We start from the raw sequence: 25,055 nt of genomic DNA, 5'->3' as shown, positions 1-25,055 counted from the left end.
GAGTGATGTGAGACTGCCGGAATAAATGACACTGTTCAGTTTAGGGACATGTGCAAGTTGCTTCATAACTTCCCCTTAAGCCTTAGCAACCCCTCTACCCTAAATATCAGCAATAAAGTCAGGACAGTACTGCACTTCTTTGCTGCTGGCAGACACTTAAAAAGAGGCCAGATTTCTGAATTTGTAATTGTGACTCCTGTTACTTCTAAAGGCTCTTTTTTGTTCACTGCTTTCTTGTCTAGAGTGCTTCACCCATGACTGGCAGACAAGAAACATCAGAGGGACAGGGTAACCATCCTCACCTGTTTACCTTGGTCACCACTGGCAAGCAAACAGCAACCTGATTTCCCACTGAGAACCAGCCTTGCCTCTGAGAGCAGTTGCTTGAAAAACTGTTCTTCAAACATAAGGCCACAGTTGACATGATTGGTCAAATCCCTCTTTTCCCTTCTTTCCTAAAGAAAAACAAAGCCACAATGAAACTACACACCTTGCTATGTCCCTCCAACAGAAATGCTGTGGCTCATCTGCATATATGATGAGCAGTATTTCATTATTGAAAATAATCCATAACAAAAAATAGCTCATGGCCAGCAACATAAGAATGACTTGCTTCCTGATGTGATTTTAAATGGCTGAGATATTAAACACTGAAAAACGGGGTTTATAATGGAAGTACTGACAGACTATTAACTATAGCAGTGCTGCTCTAATAAATGAAATAGCCTGTCGTAATCTCTAATTCATAAATATGCAAATGCAAGGCAGAGGATTTGCTCCAAAGGATGTCTCTATAATTTTAACTGACCTTTACTGATACTAAATGAGCCTGTTGCTTCTGGTTTTGTGCATTGAATAGAAAGTACAGGGAATCCTGTCTCTTTACGTCCAAGGCCCACTTCAGCTCCCAGAAGTGCCAAAGGCAAAACCCTTGCTACCTTCAACAGGAAAAATCTGGCCCCAGAACATCTAGAATGTGAGACACCTGGCATTAAACTAAACTCCTGACTGTACTTGATTTTAATTCTGTTCTCATCTGTGTTAATTATTATTACATTAATTCTTCTGTTTGGGAGAAATTAACCACGCATTTGCCCCATGTGTCAAAGAGCTTGACCTGCCAAAAAGCACTTACTTGCTCAGTGATAAACAGACCATCAACACAATGATATAAATGTTGAATTTTAGCCAGTTTCCTGTTCTGCACCAAATGGAAGTAAATCCACTGACTTAATATTTAATAACCTAAATGTAATTTCTTTTTTCTGCCTCGCATTGCACAGTAAAGAATTGGATGGCTAGCAGTTTTGCAAATTCCCAACCCCTAATTATTTTAAGCTATTCATCCTGGTATCTGTCCATTGATGCTCAGCCAAATTGCCAGCAGGGGAGAGATCTGTCCAATCCAGGAGCTAAATGAGTCACTGAGAGTCAATCTGTTTTTTTCCCTTGCTGCTGGGATTTCCTTGGGTCCTGGCCTCTCTCTGCTCCAATCACACAGACACAGCTCCAGGCGTGGGTCCTCTTTGGCTTCAGCTGCCTCCTGTCTCCCGTGTCTGCTCTGCTCATCACAGCTGTCGATGGGCTCTCACCGCCTGGCCACAGAAGACCAATACTTCCACCACACTGCTCTTACAGCTCTTGCTCTGAAGGAAAATGAAGACATCTTGGCCTTGTTGAATTTGCTGATGAAGTAATACATCAGGTATCTAGACGGAAAGCAAACCACATGAATAAAATGTGTCATCTGGGTTAGATTCTAATTTATTTGCCTTAAGTTCTGGGAACAATATCTGCAGTTTTTTTCCAGAGAATTCAGTTAAGTTCCATAGAAACTGAATACTAATATGATTTCTGTAGCATGGAAGACAAATAGGAAACAGAGAAAAAATAGACTCATCAGAAATATTAGCTGCTCACTATCAAAATATCTGACAATGCCACAAGTACAATTTATAAACAGGAACATTTAGAGCCTAACTTTTTACTAAAAAGCAAATTCCCTGCTTTGTCCCTTTTAGGGACAGGATTCAATTACACAAAAATATGCAGCAGACTTAAGGACTGCATGTAAGATTAAGATAACTGGTATTTCATGGTAAATGATTAAATGAGCTGACACAGTTTTATCCTGAACTTTGCCATTAAAACTGACATTTTTGTGCCACGCACATTGTAGGCTGCTGGTAATCTAAACTGCCTTTCTTCTTTCAAAGACTTCAAATAGCTGAAGAACTCTTGTTCTTTACTCTATTTGCAAATGTCTGGAAAATATATCTACAATATAAGAAGATGAACTAAGCACAGGACTTTTTTTTTTCTTCATCTAACAAATACCTTGAGAAAACAGCAAGGAGGTTCCAAATGTCCAGATTAGGTTCTGCAACATGCACTTTAATCAAGTAATTTAAGTGACTCTGCAGAGATGAGAACATGCTGTCCTCCTCATGGTGAGTGAAAATAGAGAAATGACAGAAGTCTCTTACTAAGAATTTAATTATTCCTGGTACACAATTTTAAACCACTCTATGTTTATTCCTCTTCTTTTCAGGCTTGCTTTTTCATGATGTCAGGAATTATGGGAATAATTTTGCTATAAACCAGATGTAGAAGTGTATGGATGAAACATTGTCAGAGCTGGTAGTAGTCATTGCCCTTCAGCTGAGCTGGCTGGGAAGGAGCAACTCAACTCCTTGGTGAAGGTACTCAGTCTTCAAGCAAAGTGCAGGCACGTGTCACTGCACACAGCAAAGACAAGGCCAGTCTGATCAGAGACATGAACTATGAGAGAAGAACAGTTCCTCAATATTATGCTGAGAGACCACCAGAATGGGGAGGAAGAAAAGCCACAGAGGCACTGCAGAAATGAAGAGAGGTGGCAGGACATACAGCCAGTGCATCCCTATGAGAGGCCAAGGGTGAGCATAAGCAGTGGGCTCTGGCTAAAAGAGGTCTCATGGGCAATTGGAGGAACTTATTTTATTTTTATAGCTGTTTGACTTGTCCAGGGGTCAGAAAAACAGATCTTTGTCCTCTCTTTGTAGATATATAGTTATATAAAAGCAGTTTGTGACTCTCACAACACTTTCTCCTCATAGCTAGTAAAACCTAGAATACCTCAAATTTTTAACCAGCCATGAAGTTCAAAAGAAGTAGGCCTAACAATACAAAAGATCAGGGACTAAAGTACTAGTCCAGAACAGCAGTTCAGCATGTCCAGTCTTTCAGAAACAGGATCCTTACACACTTGTGAATAAGATGCAAGAGGAATGACAATTATTATTACAGACTATCTAAATGGGACACTTAACTCCCCACCCACAGGCTCCAGAAGTTGAAGTTTTATGATGAAGTCATGCATGCATCATATTATACTTCTTTCTGTGCACTGGCACAAAGATTCAAGAAGTCTCCAAATACTGACAGTAGAATTTGGAGAGGTAAAGACCTGTCTCTTTACATGAACTCTGTCTCTGCTGGAAAAGGTAGTGGAAGCTCAACAGACAGCAAAAAAAATTGTGATGTTTATTCCAGAAGAGAATTTGGCCCTTTATTCTTGGTGTAAACTAAGAATAGAGGTGTGTGCATAACAGGAATGCCATATAATTTTTCTGTGGCAAAATTTTTTGATAGCTTCTAATCTATGAACAGTTGAGTGAGACTTTGGACTCTTTATAACTTGGATCAGTTCCAATAAAGAAGAAGAAACACAGCTTTTTACACAGCACCTTCCCCAGCAGTTAAAAACTGCAGTTTATACAGCACCCATACAATCACACCATTATCATCAAAGCATGACTTTCATCCCTGAAAATCATGATGGTCATGAAGTCAAAGAAAGGCCCACAAAGACAGTTTCATTGTTTGAGAACTCATGCAAATGTTGAACATGAAAGAAACTCAATCTGATTATCAAAAAATCAAACCTGTATGATGATCTCACAAACTATGTTATTCAATTAAAACTTCTCATCTCTCCTACATATTTTTTTTTGTCTTTTAAATGATACAGTTACCTTTACTTTCTCTTTTTGTGCTTTAAACTTTGAAAACCTTTCACAGCAGAGCTTACATGAATCATCTAGCTTTCTTATTCCAAAATGTTTCACTGATCATTCATTATTAACTGAGTAAAATGAAGGTAGCTATGATAAATTTTGGTCTATCTCAAAGTATTAGAAAGGATATGAAAACATCTTGTTCATAGTGTTAACTTTTAGATGACATATGACAGTACAGGCCCAGTTTTTTCACTGTCACATACAATGAGGCTCTTAACAACCCAATCACTTGTTATGACATTTTTTCCCAACTCCTAGGCACTAACAGTTTCAGCCTTCTCTGCCACTTAGCAGAAACTCATTCAAACAATATAACCATGACAAAGAATATAACTGGATGTGGTTAACAGGAAGCCTATCAATATCAGAGATCATAAAAATTGTCCAGTTATTTTTGTAAAAATGTATGTTCTCTAAACAGTTCTACACACATCTATGCCTTGATGTGAATGCTCTGGAGAGAAAATAAGTTTGTGGCTGCTCATTTTAGTGAGTCAAGATCCTGGATACAACTTGCTGCTTGTTACTTGGCTATCTAGACAGATGGGCTAGACTGAAGTCAGTGGGGCTGCTTGTGATGTACTCCACAACTGAACATATTTGGAAAAAGCCGTTACACTAATTTACTTATTTATACCTTAAAATGCTTTCAATTTCTCTTCAGCCATAACTCATCCTGGGTTCTCCATGACCAGAGAGGGTCAGGCCTATATGTAAGAGAAGCAGACAGAGACAGAGGTTGTGCAAAGCTGGCCATGGACTTAGTAAGAGCTTGATTCTGTACCAATGAAATCAACAGGAGTTTGGCTCTTGTTTGCAATGGGAGGTGGATCAACGTTTTATGCCAGCTGTTCCCTGCTGGGTAGGGATAATCCCTTTGAAACAAAATATTTAACTTGTTCTCACTCTGTTGTTGTAAGAAGGCTTCCCATGAAAATGCTTTCATGAGAATTAAAAGGTGTGTCCCATTTTTTTTCCAAATACCACCCCCCACCCTGTAGTATATAGTTGCTGATCCAAAAAAAAACCCCAAAACCCAAACTCCTCCACCTGCTATTAAACCACATGAGTTTACAGAAAAATGCCACAGAAATGAGTTACAGGGTGGAACTGAGTCACCTGTTTGTTCTGCTGGCCATGACAGTACTTGCACTTTCCTCAGCCAGGAGATGCAGCAAGGAACTATTTTAATTCAAACAGCTGCAATTGAAGTGGGATCCCCTGAGCAGAAGTAAAATAACTGAGGTCCCTGCAGGCAAATAGAAGATGATAAAAAATCCAAACTTCCAACAGTCATGAAGGGAGTAATGAATAACAGTGTGGGAAAAGTATCAGAGAGATGGGAGCTAAGGAAGGACAGTATTAACAATAAAATCTTGTACGTGTGTCCTCCAGTCTGGATCTGAGTACAGCATTTAGTCTCAGTTGCTGTTTCTGTGTTTTGTTTTCATGTTTCACAATGACAATGAGGTTCTAAAACATGGCTGATGCCCAGGTTGCTCTAGAACCAGTGGTTCCTTCTAGTCCCTGCATGTGGTGGTCAAGTTGAAAAGGAATGTGAAAGTTGGGCTCATCTACACCTGCTCTCAATTTGGTTCACTCCCTCTCACTCCTCTGGCTGAGGTCCAGTTGGCTGACAAACCTGGGACATAAAATTTGCTAGGTATTATAAAGCAATTATTTAATTTTAAAAGTCTCTTTCATTGCATTCTAATAGGATTTCCATAAAATACAGAGTTCTCCACAATATCCAGGGAACTTTTGTTTACACCATAAACTATGACATTTTTTGAAGATCTCTGGATGACTTAAAGAGAGGAAACTTCCAGAGTAAAGCTGTTTGGCCTGGCAACCAGGGACTGAGCCTACTGTAGAGTTACATCCTCCAGAAGCAGGAAACGTATGGAATAATTTGAGCTTAAGAGACTGTGACATTTTTATAGAATGAAAGGAGTAACTGAGAGATACAGTGACAGAGCCGGGAGCTGCAGCTGGCTGGCTGTTTCATGGAGCATTCCCCTCATAGATTTTTATGACTCTCCTAGCCCTAATATTAAACACTTGACCTTTTTGTCAAATACTATTTTATATTATTAGGTTGGATGATTAGTTACTAAATATACCATCTATAGTAAATAGGAAATTGTGTAGCCTGATGCTTTTAGTTGTAGACCTTTCAGGTATTGGTCCTTTGGTATTTAACTTTAGAACATTGAGTGCTCTTATATTAACTTAAGTCCCTTGGTAAGCAAGAAGTGCACAGCACTTTCACATAGGGCAGAGGAGTTTCTGAGGCAGCATTACCAGAGTGGAGAATGCTGTAAACATTGTAAAGTCAGGGATAACTAGGAGCCAGCTGATGCTGAACAATACACCTTAATCTACAGCCTAGGAATAAGTGCATTTACTTTTTAAAATTCTGTAAACCAGAGCTTTGCAAATGACTCTGCCCTGTGCCTCTCTACCTGGTGAACTATTCTATTCATCCTCTGCCTTGTCACATGCAAAATGGTACTAATGTTAGAAGCAGAATTAATAATTTGCTTTTTTACCTCTCCCTCCCAGCACTTCATACCCTGTTTTGAGAAACCCTGTTGCAAACCATTCCCTCCCATAAATCCCACCTCAAATATTTGTATTTAAAGGTCTGTGGTTACATACAGCATGACCCTGAATTTGTGAATATTTGTAATAGTTTTGGAAGACAAAAAAAGATCAAAAGTCCTCCTGGAACTAAAAATGGTTTTAATAGGATTGGATCAAAATGCTAGTGGAGAAACATCTATCACCCTTAGAGGACAAGGTGCATGAAGAAGAAAAAAGGGACTTATTAGTAAATACTGTGGAGCTTATTTAGAAGAGCACCCCATGGAGTCCATGTAACATATTTATAGTGTACAACCTCAGCCTGGACATAGATTTATGATTTGGGTAAGTGATTCCTCATTACCAGCAAATGACAGAACTGCTTTATTTTTCAGCAGACTGAGTCTGGTTCTGATCTCAGTCCTGAAATGTAAGACTGGTACAGCTACAGTCATTTCTGAAGAATCATTGCTGCCTGATACCAAGGTTTCAGTTGGTCTACTGGATTTAATATGCCAGCTGCTCTAAATCCTAGAAAAGATTTCCTGTCTGTTAATACAGGATGGTACTTGTTAGCCAAGCAAAACCCAAGGACTCACCCATTTATGTGAGCAGAGGATGAGCAGACTAAACTGCAGGATTTGGCCTCAAATTTGCAGAGCTGTAATTATATTTTCTTTGATTACACACAAGTGTGATGGAGGCAGCCTATGCACAAACCAGATAACATGACCTTTCTGCAGTTTAACTTCTTGCTATTAAAACAGGCATGTTTGAGAACTACAGGAATTAGAAAAAATTAGGAAAAAACAGCCCTTCTAAAATCACACAGTGTCTGAAAGGTTAATGAATCCTAGTGAATCCTAGTCAGGAGCACCACCACGTTCCTATAACTGCTGTCCACTTTGGTCTTTAATAATAACAGCAAAATATTACTGAAGCTGAAGATACTCCACTGCAGTAAAGCATGGTTATTTAGCAAACAAATACACTCAGAATAAACTGCTGGAAACCTGCTGTGCTCCAGCATCTGCCAAACTGAGTTTCTCCTGTCTTCTCTCTTTCCAGATGCCCTCTAGGTTGCTTACTTCCTCTCTTGGCACACACCAGTGCAGTGACACTGGACAACGTGAGGCTTAGGGCAGTTCCTAGTCATTGCTTCCAGAGTGGGAATGAGCCAGGACTCCTCCACAGTCCTGAACAACACCAATGCAATGGTGGAGCTTCAGCAGCTGAGAATTTGCTCCCCAGGCATCATACAGATATTTGCTGATCCCAGAAAGCCACAGAAGAAGAAAGCCTGGTTGCAGGCAGAGAAATCCCACCTGTTAGTTGTTTCATTACAGGTGTGTGTTCAAAGCCTTAAACATTCAGTCCTTGATTACAAGATATATCTCTGCAGCACAGGACAGCACTGAGAGAGCTTTTCTGGCCTAATCACAAGAATCAGCACATACCTGTTAATCTCAGTGCTTTGCTCCCAGTTGCTACACGAAACTCGTTGAACCCACCTGCCTGAGCTACCTTTATACTTCGAAGAAGTTTATATCTGCCCTAGCTGGAGATCTAACCTTCTGAAATCTATAGGCAAAGTGATGACTAATTCAAATGCCCTTTTATATATGGATCTTGCTGTAAGTACAGTCAGTCTTTGGCCATGTTCAGCTTCCATATCACTAGGTGCAGAAATGGGCATGGAGCAGGAAAAGCAGCAACAAAGAAAAGATGCAGTAGAAGAGTTTTGCAGCATTTAAGATATTAAATAGGGGTTTTTTTTGCTGCCACTCCAACCCTTTTGTCTATGCTACTGACATAAAAGAGATTAAAAAAGGGTATTTTAGAACACAGCAGGTTCATTTCCACCATTTAAGACTTTGGTTCAAGAAGTAAAATCACTGTTTACACCATAGCTGGCCTTGGTTCATTGGTTTTGTTACATTACCTAATCTCTTTGCTGAAGAACAGGCATTCTAATGCTATATAATTGCAGTATTGCCTTGACTCTTGAAGTCCATGGAGCTCTTCCAGGACTACATAAGTGCAGAGCAGATAAAGAATATAAAAACCCGTTATGATGTTGGTGCTTAAAACAGAGAGCTATATTTGTGGAAGGCTTCTGTAATTCTCGGACTGTTAAAAAAAAATAGAGTGGTATATGCATAAACCAGTTTCAAACACATGATAACATTTGCCATCCTATCCACTCATACCCTAAATCAGCAATTTTCCAGTCCGTCTGGTTTATCAGAGGACTTCAGTAGCAGCATTTTACTGCATAAATTCCATTAGCTGTATCCATGAAAAGCCACTTCTAAAATGGTGTTACAATGATGAGCTTTTCCCAAACAGGTTCAAGTGAAATAATGAAAGTTGAACACAAAAGTCCATAGCAGGAAGTTGGTAGCAAAGCTGCAAAGAGACCTGGCACCAAGATGCAGGAGGCCAGACCATGACAAGTCCCTCAGCTCAAATCCATCCAAATTACTTAGCTGTCAATCACAAATTAGGACAGAAAATTCTTGTCAGCAGCTAGTAGACATTAGCCAGTTATCTGTAGCAAATTCTGAGATTCATTCTCAGAATTAAAATTAGGAAACAATAAGATTTCACTGAATCTGTCGTCGCATGTACGCCAAAGCACACCATGTCTACTCTCCCTCTCCTCCTATCTGAAGGATCATGTTTCTCAGTGAACCTAACATCTGCTGGCTTCTTTGATGCAAAATCTCTCTCTTGAGAGTGAGGAAATTATTCCAGATAATGAGAAATCAGAATTCAGATTCCACCGCTAGAAGACCATTTCCCAGTTACACAATTTTGTTCTCATCCTGCATGGTTTTCAAGCACAATTTACCAATTTTGATATATCTTATAACCTTCCATAGTCAGTCAGACTTGTGGATGTTTGCCCTCTTCTGTATTACCCAAGGACAGTAAATGTTTTTGTTGGTACGGAACAAACACACAGAGATATCTGATACAAATCGTTGTGACCCATGGCCAAAACGTATGTTTTGGCTGCGGGTTTGTTTTGCTGTGGCTCACCATTTTTTCATTAGCAGAAAGGATAACACAGGCTACATTTGCTGAGAAGCAGTTTTCTTATAAATAAGGCCAAAACACAGTGGCTTGGCTTCTTCATCTAGGATCTTCAGGTCTGCGCTGCAACCAGACATGGCCCAGGTACCATCTGCCCATCTGTGCAAATGTCAGCACAGTTACACCACTGCAGCCAGGATGTCTTGAGAAAACAGTTAGTCATGCTGAGAAAGTCTCATACCCTCAGTCACAAAGTTCTAACCATAATTATAATGGTTCCATAGCTCAAAAAATGAGAACATGCATATATAAGGACAAAAATTTGACACATGGGAAGCATAAGGTGTTATAAATACAGTTGCTGGTATTAACACAATGTGTTATATTCTAAAAAGCAAAGCATAGCAAATATGTCCTTTCAAAATACAAAAGCAAAAGCTTTGCCTTTACCCACTGATGTTTCTAAGCTATTTATGCTCAGTCCAGCTCCTGTCAGCTTATCACAAGCTGCATGTTTTCATTGCAATCTACTGCACAGCATCACTCCAGCTCAGCTGGCATCTCTTAGAAGAAAACAAGATGGATTTCACTCCTTTGCTTCACATCTACCCTACATCAATTCCTGAACGTAGAACTCCCTTTCTCTCTGAAACAGTGGGATGGTGGTGGGCCAGCTTCAACACCTTACTCATCTATCTCCTTTTCTGCTCAGGCACCCGTCAGCCTCCATGGTTTTGGTGCAAAACGCACCATTTTTCAGGCCTGAACATTTCACTGGAATGGTTTATGTCTTATTCACCAAATATCACAGCAGGGAAGGGAGAAAAGTCAGATGGCCTTACTAATAAGGCTTTATTTTGAAAAGTCTTCCAGTGGAGCATCTGGGGCCTCTAGGACGCCCTCCCTGTGGTTATGTCAAAATGGTTGAGGAAGCTGAGCTAACTAGATTCTGGAGTATTTATTTTATTTCTATTATCATAGCTGAGGCATGTGACAGGCATATATATAGTCATTTCAGTGCAGTTTTGTCATCACTGATGACAGAGAATGTGACACATGAATAATACACGGATATGTTTTTTAAATAAGAAGCAGAGACCTTTCAAGAGTGGATACCATTGCTGTTAGCAAATCTGCATACCAGCCAAAGATGGATACCAATGATTCACTCCAAACAAAATGGCTGGGCATTTAAGTTAATATTGTTTGGCACAGTGCAGGTTGGAACTCCAGATGGATGTAAGCCCGGGGGGAAAGAGTAACTGCTAATACTGATGTGAGATTTTATATCTTCTTCCCCCATTTTATCAGTGGGATCCAACTTCCCTTTTTCACATAAGGGTCACATCACTTCACCTGTTACTTTTACTGGTATTGATTAAACCAACTAAGAAATTACTTGTCCATCTTGTGATCTATTAAGGCAGGTTTCATTGAGAGACCTCTGCAAAGCTGTGCTGAATCTTCTAATTTCATAGCTCTTGAGACTCAAATTTCTAAACCTCAAAAAAGTTTATTCTTCCACTTAATAGTCTGATTGTAGGTTTAGATTGGTGACATTAGCAATTTTACAGCAAAGGTAGGAAATTTCTGTCATGGTATGGTTACATGACTTCATCAGACCCACAGCCATACACATATATACTGTAATACATTATTTTAACTTAATATTGCTAATTCTTCCTGTGCTTTGCCACCGCATCTGAGTCAGACCAAAGTCCAGACATTATGTCTGCTTCCTGTTGCTGTTTCACATTGCTTTTGTGGCAAAATGGCTGACAGGAGAGAAGAAAGTCTTTGAAGTGTTCTGACAATTTCTGTCAAGAAGATCCCAAAAGCATGGATAAATGTTTTTTCTCTTCCAGAACTCGCAGCTTAAAGTACCAGAGGGTTCACTGCTGTTACTTTTCTTATTCAAAACCCATATGAAACCACTTGAGGATATTGTGAAATGGCATAGGCTACAATGTCATCAATATCCTGATGACACCAAGCTCTATGTCTCCTTTTCATTGAAGCCATGTGTTACAGCTTCCTTGTGTCTGGCAGAGATAAGACATGGATGAAAGCCAGTTGGCTGAAAGCTTTCTCTAGATAAGATGAAGGTAGTGTATGGGTCTGGCAAGGGAAAAGTGTTTTGAGTTGACAAAAATCTGCTTCCAAAGTTGAGGGAGATTCCCATTGTCAAAATGCACAAGGGATCACTGCCTCCTACCTCATCCTGAAGTCCCAGTGCCAAAAGTGACCTGAATCTGTGTGTTTCTTGCTAGATCTTACTCACTAGGTGCTCACTGGCTTTCAGTTGACCACTCTGTGTTGGCCAGGCACACAAGGTCAATAAAGGCTCTGTTACACCTTTGTCATTACTTTCAGATCCTGCCTAGCCGATTCATAAAGATGTCCAGTGACAAAGACCCTGTGCCTTCCTGATCAACTGCTGTATGCCACCAGATTCCTACCGGAACACCAAATATTAACTAATAATTAACTGATACCTTTCTTACCATAATTGAAGCTGTTTGGTACTTACTTTCCCCAGGAGCACATGAAAGCATTTCCTTGATATCCTTTTATTTGGAGCAGTGTTTCTCATGTATTTGAAAAGCCACATTATCTTCTTTAAGACCCTTGCTTAGGTTAGACAATCCCAGATCATTCAATAATACTCTAGCACTGTCACTCATCTGGCTAGCATGGGACATTTCCCTGTCAGTTCTGCAATGCAGCCTTTCCATGAGCCCAGCTAGAAGCCACAGACTGGATAGATAGACACATCTACCTACCAGCCACCACAGGATCACCCTGGTGGTATTTGGGGGTGAGGGGCACGGGTTCATCCCTTCTCAGAACACGCTTCATCCTTGGCATATGTCTCTTGTCTTTGATTTCCACAGTGCTCCACTGCCACTATGGGACTACTCTGGAAGCACAGAAGGATCCTTATCAGAAGCTTTGACTACTACAGAATGAGGCTACTTACTCTATTGCAAGGCAGAGAGAAATGAATTAAAAAGGACAAATAACATGTGTTCTCCATACTGTGCATGACCTGCCAAATGCATGCTGGCCTCATTACCTGATGCCTGGCTTTCTTCAAGACAAGTGGATCAGGGACAAATTCTCTGATTTGGGCAAAGTAGCTCTGTAGGCAGAGTACTGCACCTCTTGGTAAGGCTCACCACTATGTCCAATAAAAACAGGCAAATGGGGGAGTCAGAAATTTTTAGCAAATAAGTGAAAGGAAAAATATATTAAATTAAGTTTATAGAAGAACAAGGAGGATGACCAAACAAGAGCCATGCTGGTCATTTCTTAATTATCTGCTAAAGAAATAGGCAATATTTATGTAAATTACAAAGACTCCATGTAGCACAAAAAAGTTATTTCTTTTCCTCCCACTCTCTTAATGAAATTTATGATTCTGCAATTTATTAAACTCTTCTCTCACATGTGGAAATACAAAAAAAAAAAAAGAAATCTTCAAGACACCCCCAGAGGAGGACAAGAGGCAGCCTGCTGATGTAAGCAGCAGGTCAGGGTTTTATGCAGGAATTAGGAGTACTAAAAAGGAGAGGCACATACTTTAGAAAAATTCTTGATAGTGTTGGTGTTCAGGTTAGGCTGTCCAGGGAGAGAACTAATGTGTTCTCAAATCATTACTGTGGATTTTTGGTGACTGTAGTGCCATTCATGAAGCAGTTACCCAGATCTGTCATGTGAACAGCCAAGATTTCATGTCTTTCTGACTAGATTTTAAGGGGAATATTGTGGGGTCCTCATGTTTCATGCCCTGGAATTACAAACGGCATGGTGACCATCTTACTTAACATATAAATTAATTTAGTACAAAAAACAGCCCTAAAGAACTGCAAGCTTTGTTATCTGCACATCAGTGTCTTTTTCAGTGTTTTAAGAAAAAAAGCATGTAATAACAAAGACCCTGAGATTTCCACAGAAACCTGTGGTTAAAAAGAAATGACAACAGACTCACATTCAAGGGGAAAGGACAGTATGGCTAAGTGTAAAGAACAGCTGGGGTATGTGTAATGTTACAGTTATTTTTCTGTGCTTCCTCTAGGATGAACCAAAGACCCTGTTTTGCTGGATGCTGAGTGCCCTAAAGTCCCATTACACATCTCAGGAAAGAACCTTAATGGTTTTATTGGGACCCATATCTACACATAGAACATGGCCTTTGAAGATGAAAGGATTTTTTTTTCTGCTTCCATTTGCTGCTTCTTGGTTGACATGTTGCTATATGGACACACAGTCCCCAGATATCTGTTCCCTAATCAGGGACATCAACAACATCCTCAGAAGGAAAACTCTGGAACACCTATGAAAGTCAGAAGTGTGAGGAATACATCTCAGATGATGCAGATGCAGTCACTGCTGTATGATCAGATAAGCAACATTGCAAGTTCATTTTTGTATGCTAAATAAAATAAAAAAGTCAATATTTACACATAACCTTCAAGGCTCTTACATTTGCAGCTCTTTAGTATTCAGTGCAGACCACATTTTCTTTAGTCCGTTACCAACAGCTTGGAAATTTAGTTAGAGGATGCAATCCAAATGTTCCTCCAAATGTTGTTTCCAAATGGTCATCTTGAAAAATGCTGTTTAAAAGGATGAAACCTTTATGTGAAGATATAAGAGCCCATGCACAGAGCAATATAAACAGCAAGGAAATCATCTGAAGATTAAAACCACTAATGATAAAGATATTACTGTTAGGCATAGTTTAATTTGTTGGTAACTAAATCACCAGAGGCTTTTTACAGCCTTCTTGGAACCTGACTATTGTGTAGTGCACATTCAACCTTTAAGTGTACAGTGACACAAACAAATAAAAGTGATCATAACAGTTGAAATGTAGTTAGAGACACAATTGAGAACATCTGTATTGTAAGCAGAAATAAATTAGAAATACTGAAGTGTTTTGTAGCTGTGAAACTGAGGGATAAACAAATAACCTACAGCACCTGGATTAAGCAGTTGTAAATAATGTATAAAGGAAAAATCTCATTACCCCCTGTGTAAACTCCCCCCCAATGAAATATATTTTATGAATGTTGCATCACAGTAATAAATGCAGCATTTGTTTTCCCCATAAACTTTCCATTTCATGACTATAAGATAGTTTGGATTTGGAAATAATGGCCAGTGAGTGTACTGTTTGCAGGATTAGTTTCCCTCACCAAGCGGCTTTGAACTGACCTTCAGTTTTTTTGGGCTAAAGAGCAGGGACTTACACAGGCTTAGCAGAACTCATCTTTGTGCCTACAAAGCTGTGTCTGTGTTCTCAGTTGCAACAGAACCACACTGTACAAACAAATCCAAAAGGACCCCTAGAGAGTATTTAGACTCTGAGCCCTGAATGCTGTAATTGCCTGATATCATGAAAGATTTGATGAGATTGTATTAGGTAATGACTAGATACAAATGGGGAGAGTTTTCCCGATCTAAAAAAAGAGGTCTTATAGGGGAGTGCTGCATGCTGCAGGGTACAGAGCTTCTACTTACAGTAACAAGAGCAAGTGCCATAGAAAAAAACTGTAAAGCTTTTGAGTTTCCAGTTTTCCTTTACAAATATTCGCAGTTTTGTGTAAAAATGCCAGGACTGATTCCTTGTTTGTGTCAGCTTTGCACTATCAGCTTTGCTGAAGTACTCAACAGATTTATTCTAGATTTAGGCAGTGTATTACTGTCAAATTGAACCATTAGCTTTCTCTTGAAGATATCTTGATTCCCCACATATGAAAAGGGGTCAGCTTCCTGATGATCCAGAGCACCAATCACTGATCCCCGTGGGCGAGTCCCCGAATCATCTGTACATCTGATACACAATTACCAAGCCACAGCCTGGTGAAACAGGTGAGAAGGAGGATGAGATGCTATAAGGGAAGTCAGCATCTAGAGTCCAACTGAAACCTAACAGATTACAAATTAAAAGGATAAGAACTTCCCACTGGCTGAGAAAGATAAAATGTCACAAACGCAAAAACATTATAAAGTTAGGCTTGAGTCTGGAGTGCTTTCCCTTTATGATTAATGATTGGGCTCAACAAGGATGGGAAGGGAAAAGCAAAGTTCCTCTTGAACCAGCTTAAAAATGCCACAGCTAAAGAAAAGAAATATAGGAACATCAATTTAAAAAAATAACAAAACAAACCCCCTCTACTAAAATGTAAAGGTCAGGAAAGATTTGGGTGTTTTAAAATGCTGTCTTGAAGAAATTTCATAAAGGTTAAGATGTCATGTAGTTTCAGAGTTATGGGCACTGGAGGGGGGTCCTTGAGTGCCAGCTATTCCTCGGGCCACTCACTGACTGTGAGCTGCAATGACAGTGGACAGCGGGAGGCTGGCGGATCAGAAGTTATCACTGTGCCACTGGGGAAAACCCATGTCCTGCTCCCCAAAGAACCAAGAGCTTTGTGAATATTTCAGCATCTGAGATTCAGGCAGTAGATAAAATAGAAAAAACATGCCTTAAATATAAGGGTCTAATTTAAATTGCCAAGAACAAACATACTCAGTATTCAGGCTCTTCAGCTCAGTTCACTGTGCCTGGGAGGAGCAGGAGGCACGCTAGGATGAGCCCAAGGAGCTCCTGGTGGCAGCCTACCCTGCACAGTTCAATGGCTCCAAACAACATGTGGATTCCTTGTGGTTCAAAATCCCTGAGGGCATACAGGCAGGCAGGACAGAACAGGAGCTCTAATGCTTCTTTGTCCAGGTGTTACAGATGAGAGCAGGAAAACCAATATGACTGGGGAAGAGTTTGGAGGGCAGGTTTTCCTTCACCTGCACTCTGCCATGCCCACTTGGCAGCTGTTAGACCAGCTCCCTCCTCCTGCAGGCTCCTGTGCCCTGATCCCATTTAGCACTGACCTGGCCCTCTTGCCTCACCTCCCTCATTCCCCAGGTCCCCCTCTCTCCCTCTGGTCTTTAGTTCTCTCATTAAGCATTGCTGTTTTGTATGGACTAAAACTACTGAAAAAAACCCTGACTTTGTGACTCAAATTTTTACCCCTCACTCTTATCTTCAAGATATTCAAACTTGAGTCTGCATCAATGGAGTAAAAGATACCTTTCCCTGCTTCAAATATTCCGTCTCACTCCCTCCACCTCTGATAGGCCATTTTACCTTGCTTTCTGCTTTTGGCATGCTAGCTACCCTAGGGATTTTGCATATTTGTTGACAGCAACTTAGGGAGGAAAAAGTCTGGGATTGTTCCCAAAGGTCCTAGACGGGCACTATGGATGTAGGAAAAGCAGAGTTTTCACCACTATCTCTTGACAAATGAAACCTATTTCAAAATGAAGTGAATTTCAAGCACAGACAAAAAGTGAGCTATGGAAAGGTGAACTATTTGCTCTTAATGACCAAACAATTGCTACACAGAAGCTGTAAAATAACAGAGAGAGAAGAAAATCTTAGGAAACCTATACCTATTCTGGACAAATGTTTCATGGAGCATAAAATTCTGCAAATGCCAATTATTTCATGAAGAGAAATAAAAGAATGTTGTCATCAAAATACCATCAAGACCATTTTTCATCACATATGGATGGTACTGTTCCAACTGAAGGTGTAATGAATAAAATGATCTTAACTTATTTTAGAGCTTAACCTCTTTTGCTTGCTCCTCTTTTTGCTTCATTTTGTCCTTTTCTATATCCACCTGTTGCACACTGCAGCCCCCTGTGACACTACCATGAGGTTTGATTTTCAGCCCTCTCTCTGGCAGCTTTGCACTGCTCAAGAGAGCAGAAGGAAAAACAGATCAATTTCCCTGAGAACTCCTTGGATCATGAGGTCTTGCTCAAAAATCTCTTGCACTGCAAAAGGGAGTCTAGCAAGGACAGGACAAAACACAGCTTCAGAAACCTGGATTGCCAATCCAAGAATGAGGAGAAAAGTAGCTTAGTTTAGTTTTCCCAGCCCTTACTCAGTCAGATACTTTGTGTAGCAGGGTATGGCTAGAGGTATGAACAGCAGTGTACTCAGGGTCTCACTGCTTGCCTTTTTCACTCTTTGAAGAACGTAATGCAAAATTACTGCTGTGCCTGTAGTGCTGTATAAATAGTTACTATAATAAATAATAATAATAATGGCAGCAAAACTTCTCCCAGTGTTGTGTTTCTCTTTCCTTGGTTTACATAACTGCCTTGTTTCTCAGAAACATCCTCCAAAAGTTGCTATTTTTTTCTGCCAGACTAATACATACATTTATTTCTCTGAAAACCTGAAATATTCTGCTTTAGGTAGCAAAACAAGATGTTAGCCCAGTAAGTTTAGATACAGCAGAAATGCAACTAACTAATAAGTATTCTTTATAGAAAATAAATTCATCTTTATAATTCTCGGAGAAAACTGAAAACCCACATATTAACAATGATTCTTCTCTCAGCAAACAAAACAAAGACATTTTCTTCTGTCCACTGTGTATGTCTGCATGGACAAAGACAGAAAACCCAAGCTCATGGGCACAGGCAAAGCAGCTCCCAGCATCACCTCTCCTTGTCCTCACCCTCTAAGCACACACTGTGCATCCTCAGAGCCTCCTGGCTGCTGGCTCACATAAGTCTAATTTTATTTATAGTTTCCCACAATACAGAAAACGTATTTGAACACATTTGTCTTTTCCCCCTCTGTCAGAGACACAGATGTGTATGTATACATATGCATGCATATGCAAAACATTCACACCTACCATACTCTTGAGTTTAGCATCAAAATGATGTTGAAACACATTATTAGGGCATATTTTTCTATCTGAAACTGGCTAGATTCTCCCCTAACAGCTGCACTCTAGATTTTAATTAAATAATACCAGTTGTGCCGTATTTAACTAGAGCCAGCACATCTTCCTTATGTTTGGGAATACTAATTTTTTAATTTTAATTTTTTTCTAATGATTAGGTTTTATTTTGATCTGTAAAGAAAACCTAAGAAAAACCTTTAAATCGGTGTAACATTACACAGGCAAGGAAGGGGCATTTTCTTGGCTAAGGCAAATCTTGGCCACATTTTTAGCAGGCTTAATTTAAGCCAACAAATTTGTCCCTGAAAAGCAAATATGAGTGTAGTCAAACCCCTTGTAGCTTTGGTTCTCTGATTTGCTGCTGCAAACCTACAGACAACAAGCTGAAGGCCATCTTCCTAGGCATGTTCCCCTTAGACCATAAAAAGCTATTCATCTTTGGAGTCATTATCTCTGTTGCTGATGCCATTTAATCAAAGAGGGGTTTTAGGTAAATTGAGTATCTACAGTGTTTGAATATACTGATGAAAGAAATAAAAATTGCAATGGATCCCTGATCCATTCAGAGGTCAGCATCTGCAATATGCCCTGCAAACGAACCAAAATAAAGGTGTATTATCAGCTTTGATATCAACGAGAAACTTCTTGTCCAAGTGAAAGGTGAAAGGAAGCTGAACAATTGCTTCCTTCTGGGAAATATTGCAATAGTTTTTACTTCATGCTTTTTACCTGGGAAATGAAGCTCTTGATACATTTGCCCCACAGAAACTACTGGTTACCAATGCAAAACCCTATAGAGAACAGGAGGAGAAAATTGTTCTTTTAAAGAGTAAGAACTCCCCTCAGGTTTAACACAGATCTTGCTCCTGAAAAGGAGTCACAGAGTGACTGCCAACACAGCAGAGGTTTGGAACCTGGCCCTGTGAGCTGCACCTCTCCTATATCACTGCCTACCAAGCTCCGTCACCAATTACCATCCAGTCAGTTGAGATCTACATGATAAGCAGGAAATAGTACCTGTAAAATCAGCTTAAGGAGGAACACATCTTGAAAGCTGTGCAAGCAGGTGGGACTAGCCCGACTATGCACTGGTGTGATTTATAACAAGAAAAGCAGGGTGCACTTTCTGTGGAACTTTATTACTGCCTTGTCCTTGGAGGCAGCAAATGGCTTCTCTTCCATAATTGTCATATACACCACTACAGGAACAAACGGAGCATGCAGAGTGTGCTACCCAGGAGCTGCAGGGTGGAAACAGCCCCCTGCTTGGGCTGGGGGAGGCAGTGGAGAATGGAAGTTATTACATAAAAACAGGTACCTGCAAGAGCAGTCATAAGTCTGTAACTTTAAGACAAATAAATATATTTGCATCTACAGGGAAGAAGTCTGCCATATCTGAAAAAGCCGTAAAGATTTTCTCAGCCATCACACAATTTGTCTCCATGATACTTTGCTTCCAGTGTCATGTACATTACATCCTATCTGTCATCAGAGTCAATCTCAACAGCTGCTTGACATGGCTCTAATCAAGACAGATACAAACCCCAGTAACAAAGGTATTGTTGCCCCCAAAGCAAAGTTGACACAATTGGCTGGTATGTTTATTTAAATAGCTCATATCTATCCTGTTAGCACATTCCAAATCAAAGTCCACATTGTTTATTCTAAAGTGAATTTTGGTCTCCTGCTCTCCTTTGTTTATGAATGTCTGTGTTTCTGACAGCTGATAAAGGACATGCTGAAGATTTACAGTATCCACAGCTGGCTGTATGGTGCAATGAGACTTTCCCCACATAAGTTTGCTCTATGTGCCTCAGCACAGAGACAACTCCCCAGAGAGATCTGAGTCTCTTGGTGAGGACAGCTTGCCTTGCCCTGTATTGTTTTTCCTTTTGCTGTGGGGAAATTGTATGTCAAAGCCTACCAAAGCGACTCTGGGACAGCTTGAAGTCTTTCCTCAGGTCTGCAGAGCAGAAATGGTACTGGCTGCAGTGTGCCTCATGCCCAGTCCAACAGTGCTGTTTCCATGCCCATTAACTCCGACACCAGGAAAAATGGTCACATGGCATTAAGTAGGAGTAAAATTTTATGTTCCATTTAGACTCTGTTTATTTATACCTGAATGATTCCACTGCCTTGTTACTGCTGTAACTCTGAAGGGAGTCAGTCTAGAGACTCCGGCTTTTGCAAGTCCAAATTCTATCTCCTTTGGCAGGATGTTGTCTGTACACCAACTGGAAAGGAGCAAGGACAGATGGAAAAGAGTCCATGAACTGAAATACCCAGAATCTTTGGCTCCAGGTGAAAAATGTATGACTTTTGGCCATCTTTGGTCAATTTGCTTCACACTTTCCCAGTAGTGGCACGGCATGTGGATCAATGTTGTTCAAGAACTTCACATTTTTCCTTTATCATTAGAAACTTGGTGTTCAAAACCCTTGTGAGATGGCCAGGGCAGCATCATATTCTCTTTCAACTGCACACATGCCAAGAAGGAACACCACACATTTGCAATGCTTCTACATTGCATCACATCACCTTTTAGTTTACAGAAATTCTCACCAAGACTCTCAAAGCCAGGGTGGAGAAATAAATAATTGAGCTATCTGCAGGTGAGGACTTCACAGAAGTGTCCTGGTATAATTCTTGTCTACTCCCAACCACCCAGGGTTAAAGTACGCTTGGGCATGTGTCATGTGCTCTAGTAACTTCCAGCTCTTGGTTGGTAAATAAGATTCAGGTTCTTTGTCTTTACACTGCAAAATGATCACTTATAGATGTAACAAATGGTATAGTTGGATAAGTAGACACCTGTTAGTCATATGACCTGACAAAAGGTAAGGAAAAAATAGAAAGACATACACTAAAAAAAGCCCTAAACAGAAGAAAAGAAGCATGCCAAGAGAAAATATGACACACATACTTTATACATGTTTAATTTCTGTTGTTTTGGTTGGAAAACAGCTGCAGGTGTCCTCTAATTATATCACCATTTTCACAAATATCAACTGTCATATTTAATTTGTTACATTTACCATCTAGCCTCTTCAAACAGCGCACTTCTTTCATTACACATTTAGTGCCAGAGTTTTCAACATTCAAGCTAACTTTCAAGCAAGTCAATTAATGCATTATTTACAAGTGAAATGTTATTAAAAACAGATTCTTAATTTACTAATGATTTAGTAGACCCCAGGCAGTATTCCAATTTGTTTTTATTGAAATTGGAAGAACATTTAGAACAAAGGGGAAAGTAATGTCAAGGATATTTTGGCCTATTCGTCTGTGCTGTACTTTCTGTGGTATTATGTCTACCCCTACATCTTCCCTCCCTCTTCTTTATATTGTATTTTTAATACATAACCTAACCAGTTGCAGCATGATTGAGGGGAAAGGTCTATGAAAAATGAAAAACAGCACAAACACTATTGTGAGTTTTGTTTTTAAAAAGCACCAGGCAGTCTGGAATGACTCAATACACATGTTCACCATACAATACAGCATATTTTGATTTACAGCACTGTTCTAGCAGCACAGCAGGTTAAGAAGGTTAGAAGTCAAGGGAAATTAAATGTTATTAGCATTCCACCATTGTTGTTCTGTACAAAAGTGAGTATGTAACTTTTCAAATGCATTTTTAAACTCAAATTTGTTTCTGAGGCTTTTAGCTTGTCAGAAACTTTTATGAGCACGTGTGTGCTTCTTGGTCCTTTCCCTTTTCTGCTCCTTTTCCTCTCCTATCTGTATCCATTTAGGATGGGCACTCCTACATTTTCCCTTTGCCAAACTGCCACTACCTATCTTTTCTCTTTGCCAAACTGCCACTAGGTACAATACTGCTGTTGTCATTAAAATGTTGACTTTGACTTTTAGGGCCACTTAATACAGGAAATATCCGTGATTCAGTGGCAATACTAATCACTTGCAAACACTGAGCATCAACATTTTAATGGTGACTGAGATAGCTTCAAGATATTTCTTTGTGTTTGTTTTTGTGTGGGAATAAATGAAACCAAAGCAGGAATTCATGATCAGAGAGTGTTTTACTCCCACAGGGTGGCTTACCAACCACAGATATACTCCAACCACGTGGCTTCAATTTGCCTTTAAGGGCAGGGTGGGGGATGCTTGTTTCTGGACACTGGCACTCCCATGTATGGGAACACCTAGCTCAGACCCAGGTGTGGACACCTTCACTGGGAGATCTACATGTGGGTAAAGAGGCTGGGGCAGGGAATGTCTAATTTAGGCATAGCAGCTCCAGAAATCTTGGTGAGGAAATGGGAAGGCTAACAGGTGCTTTCAGAGAGCAGATAGGGCCCCAGGTCTTGTTTCTACACATGTAAAGCCTGCATAAAAGAAAGTTTGTGGGCAAAATACTACCACACCTGAATAAATGAGGGCCAACCCAGATAAGTCTACACCACCACTACCTCTTCTAAAGTGATTAGAGGGGCAAAGCTGAAGCCTCTCTGTGCCTCAGACTATTATTTGTAAAACAGGGATAACACTGCTCCTGTACCTTGCAAAGCTGACACAAAGATAAGTTCAGTAATTATTTGGGATGATCTCCGTTATGATGGCAACAGTACTCACAAAATCAGGCTGATGGGTCTGTACCTTTCCCTACTAACTCCTCATCTATTTGGAGACCTCCTGTAGGTGACAATTTCTTAGGGCTGAGTGTGAAGTCAGATGTACCAGGCTGGCCATGAAATGACCCTTTACTGATGGTGCCACAAAAGCTGCAAACCCTGCCCTGTCACCAAGCACCTCGGGTCCCTGTAGGTTACTGAGTGCCTAACACAGCACCAGTTTCAATGTACAGGGAGCCAGGCTGGCCGTGCACTGCCCTCATCAGTGTCTTGTGAGCAAGTCTTCTGCTGCCTTGGTCCCTGATCACCTGAGGCTCATTTTTGCTGAAGGGCCCTGCAAAGCCACAGCAATCATCAGAGCTTTGACCTCACTAAAAGCTTCTGACATCCAGTGCTGACCCAACCCACCTCCTGTGGCTGCTTCAGAGGAGAGTCAAGGGCCTCCGGCCAGCATGAACCAGCTACCTTAGCTTAGGTAGAGAGGGCAGGGGCTCTGAGTTTAAAAGCTTCTGTTCTCATTTCTGCTGATGAGCTGCTGTGCTGGATCATTGCTAAAGAAGTCATCAGAAAGTTTCAGACCTTGCAAACTAATGCTGTGTTTATTCAACTTTCCAATCATTCCTCTCTACTATCTGTGCTTCACATACCGTGAAACTGCACTACACTGTGCAACTGAATTAGTTGTACAGTGACTCAAAGGCATTAAACAATAGCTTTGATATTTTAAGTACTGTCTAGGAGGGATTTTTAATTCCTTCCTCATAATGAAACAAGAAACACATGAAAAAAACCCCACAGTTAAACAACCCTGAAACATTGATTTTCTTTTCCACCCTGGGTAGACCCCTCTGACACAAGAGAACAAAAAATATCCTTAAAGCCTTCAGCTTGTTTAGTAGCAGAATAAAAATAAAACAAGCATTGACACACAATTTTAATGTCACTCAGTAACACAAGAAATAAGTCCCTGTTATTAATGCACCTTCTAAGTTCACAGTATGTACTCAGAAAGCAAATCCTATGGGAACTTTCCAGATACTATTGAGTCTAAGGGTGGACGTGTTGATCTGTCTCCAGCTGCAGATAGATCTGCTGAAATGGCCACTGTATGGGAATGGTTAGCAAAGCCCTGGTATTTGAACTGTTCAGGGTGAACCTATTCATTGTGATTGTGACAGATTAGGGAGAGCTTAGTTGTCAGCTTAGAAGGAGATGCTAGGTTTTGGCAAAGAAGTGATGACAAGCTGCTGGAAGGAAGAGAGACCCACTTCTGACACACCAACAGTCAGAAGAGGATCCACACAGAACCTCAATCCCACACTGGTACCCCTGGAAAGCTGGGGAGAGGAAAAAAGAGATGGCTCTGCTTGCACTCACTTGGCCAGCAGGAGCCCAGAGTGGCACTGAAGCAAACGGGTGCAGTGTGGAGCAGGGAGCTGAGGTGGCCCCCGCTGGCTGCATGGACAGCAGAGGATCAGCTGCCACTATGGCACAAACAACACCAAAGGAGAGTAAGTTCTGCCACTGACAAAAGACTCTCCAGACTGCTTCTCACTGGAGATGGAAGTGGGGGCAGAAAGAGGGAAAAATAAGTGAAAAAATGCTGTGAAACTACTGGCATTAGACTGCTCAGAGCACAAGGCCAGGCACCTAAGTGATGACTCACATCTGACAATAAATACACGAATCGTTGTTGAAAGTGTGTTTGACTTTCACAAAGGGGTTTAAGCAAATATTTGTTTGTTCATTAGTCTTGAGCAACACTTTTATGGCAGGAGATTCATTAAACCTTAACATATATCTGCAAACGAGATATTTGGTTGTCTTGCAGATTAAGACACAAAGCAATGCACACTGTTTACACAGAATGGCCTTGAAATACCTGTATTGGAGTGATATGCAGTTATTAGGCACTGGCATTGTGAATCTTCATTCTATTGAAGGTTTGTTGGGATGCCATGTCTGCCATGTCAGCTTTAAAGGGCCTGTTTCTGCTTGTGTGT

At 40.4% G+C, this 25,055-nt stretch overlaps 1 long non-coding RNA gene across 1 annotated transcript in view; it reads right to left on the bottom strand.

The window, feature by feature from the left end:
* Window positions 1–25,055, bottom strand: part of LOC118689582 (uncharacterized) — a 489,442-nt gene that overhangs the window by 38,485 nt on the left and 425,902 nt on the right. The window contains exon 7 of the long non-coding RNA XR_008508531.1: window positions 303–1,709. This is a non-coding gene — a long non-coding RNA (uncharacterized LOC118689582). The remainder of the gene's footprint in view (window positions 1–302; window positions 1,710–25,055) is intronic.

Source organism: Molothrus ater, chromosome 9, assembly GCF_012460135.2.
Source record: "Molothrus ater isolate BHLD 08-10-18 breed brown headed cowbird chromosome 9, BPBGC_Mater_1.1, whole genome shotgun sequence".
Lineage (NCBI taxonomy): Eukaryota > Metazoa > Chordata > Aves > Passeriformes > Icteridae > Molothrus > Molothrus ater.
The sequence above is the reverse complement of the archived record's forward strand: the minus strand, read 5'-3'. Positions and strand labels throughout refer to the sequence as shown.